We start from the raw sequence: 2560 nt of genomic DNA, 5'->3' as shown, positions 1-2560 counted from the left end.
CACTACTTTTCTTTATTTTAAATCTCATCAATTTCACTTTTTATTACATAGATAAATTTTATTTACTTTTTACCGTATTACTTTTACCATATAGTAAATTTTAATTACTCATTACTATTTTACTATATTGCCATGAAAAATCTTATTTCTTTATTTTTTACAAATTAGTATAAATTGTAGTTTAATTTAGTTTCGTTAATTTAGTTATTTAGTTTAGTTAAATTTAAATTGCATTTAGTTATAATTAAAGTCTAATCCAAAATCCCCCTTTTTAATAGTTTAACTTTTAGCAATTAAAAATCTTGAAAACGCAATCGCCCTATGGAACAAATCCGATTTACCAACGAACTATTACTATACGAATAGGACTAGTTGCCTATATGTGTGAAATCAATCCGAAATCATAAAAACGCCATATAATCACAACCAATTCGTGTAATAAAATCAATCCAAATCTGTTCAAAATAAAAGGATACGATCATGCACATCAACTTTTTGGCGCCGCTGTCGGGGAAAGTTGGCAGTTAAATAAATAGATAATTTTTCTGATTTGTAGTAATAGTTGGATTTGTTAGTGGCGAGTTGTGGATTTCCGATTTAAAGGGTCCTGGCTACCTGCTACATCTTTTGGCTATTCGAAACGTGGGTAAAATTGGAAAAAAAGTCTGTTTGTTTAAAGGTTTTTATTTGTTTTTAGTTATTCGATCCTTTCGTGAAAATTCGTTTTCAAGAAAGTTCAATGTTTATACACTTAGTGAATAAATCCTTCAAGACTACATACAATTTTGTAATTGTATGACCCGTTCAGGAAATCCTAAGCTCGTTGCACTTATCCAGAACCTGAAAGAGGCTTGATCAAAAGATTAAAACAGGAAAAACAAAAAAAAAATTAGGTAGTACTAGTCAACCGAAAACACCGAAAACAACAAAAAAGATAAACAAGTAGGAAACACTAGTGGTCAACCAGAAATCAAAATTGAACCTGAAACCATTGTCATTAAAGAAGAAATGGCTAAAGTAACACCTGATCCAAATGATCTACCAATGTGGAATACCAGACAAACTGCTCCCCCTCTCGCTCTTGCACCTATAAGAAGACCTGAAATTGAGGCAGAAAACTGGGAAGTCAAGGGGCAGTTTATGCACATGGTACGTGAGAACCAATTCGACGGAAGACTTAATAATAATCCTATAGAACATCTAGAAGCTTTTGAAGATTTACGTGAACTGTATAAAAACAAAAGTGTTTCTTCAGATGCATTTAAGTTAAGAACTTTTTCATACTCGTTAATTGGAGATGCAAAAGCAAGGTTAAAAGCATCAAAACCTGATTCTATCACAACTTTCAACGAATTAAGAGATAAATTCATTACCCGATTTTTCCCACCGGCAAAAGCCGAAAGGCTTAGAACTGAAATCACCACTTTTAAATAAAAGTCAGATGAAACTCTTTATGATGCATGGAAAAGATTAAAAAGAATGCTACGAAATTGTCCACAACACGGATTGCAAAAAGGGCAAATAGTACAAACTTTTTATCGTGGTATTGATGAACATACTCGTGGTATATTAGATTCCTCCTCTGGAGGAGTATTTATGTACAAATCACCAAATCAAGCGTATGACATGTTAGAAGACATGTCAGTTCATACTTTTGAATGGACACCGTCTAGAGATCAACAACCTAGAAGGACGGTGGAAAGCCTTGAAGAAAATGAACACAACAACACAACCATAGCTTCACTATCAAACCAATTCAAAAAGTTTGGAAGAGAAATAGAGAAACTAAATTCAACAGTTTTAGCATTGCAAGTAGGCTGTGAAATCTGTGGACAACCACATTTCATCGGCCAATGAACTCAGTAGCACAAGTTAATTTTATGGCCAATCAAAGACAAGGCAATTTTCAAGGAGGGAATTCTAATTATCAACCTGCAAACCCAGGATATCAAAACCCGAAAAATTTTGCTTTTCAAAGAAATGGACCACCTGGTTTTCAAAATAGAAACCAACTTCTATTTCCACCTCAACAAAATTTCCAACAACAACCGTTACCTCAATTACATATCAACAACTAAATCATAACATACAGCCAGTAGAGAAGAAATCTAACTTTGAAGAAGTTATGATGAATTTTGTCAAAAGTCAATCAGAAACGAATGAGCAAGTGAAGAGACAATTACATCATTCCCAAACGAAAAACGAGCAAGTACAAAGGAATCATCAAGCGTCAATTCAAAACCTTGAAAGATATATGGAAAGAATATCCCAATTGCTTGCTGAAAGGCAATCGGGCACTTTACCATCCAACACGCAACCAAACCCTAAGTGTAAGGAAACTCAAAATTCAAGTAAAATTTCACAAGTTAATTCTATCACTACGCGAACTGGGTTAACCATTAACTCAGAGATTCCTAAGCCTCTCACTCCTATTCATGTTTCACAAGAAAATGAACCTGTGGTGGAAGAAAATACGATGCCAACCACAAGTGCACCAAAGACTCAAAATCAACCACCATTGAAGGTATACAAACCTCCAATTCCATATCCGCAATGTTTG

The 2560-nt window shown here is 33.9% G+C and overlaps 1 non-coding gene across 1 annotated transcript; it reads right to left on the bottom strand.

Annotated features, from left to right (window-relative positions):
• Window positions 1-1401: 1401 nt before the first annotated feature.
• LOC139878876 (small nucleolar RNA R71) lies at window positions 1402-1508 on the bottom strand. Its single transcript, XR_011769736.1, has one exon. It is a non-coding gene; the product is annotated as a small nucleolar RNA R71 (small nucleolar RNA).
• Window positions 1509-2560: the final 1052 nt, after the last annotated feature.

This window comes from Rutidosis leptorrhynchoides, chromosome 11, assembly GCF_046630445.1.
Source record: "Rutidosis leptorrhynchoides isolate AG116_Rl617_1_P2 chromosome 11, CSIRO_AGI_Rlap_v1, whole genome shotgun sequence".
NCBI lineage: Eukaryota > Viridiplantae > Streptophyta > Magnoliopsida > Asterales > Asteraceae > Rutidosis > Rutidosis leptorrhynchoides.
The sequence above is the reverse complement of the archived record's forward strand: the minus strand, read 5'-3'. Positions and strand labels throughout refer to the sequence as shown.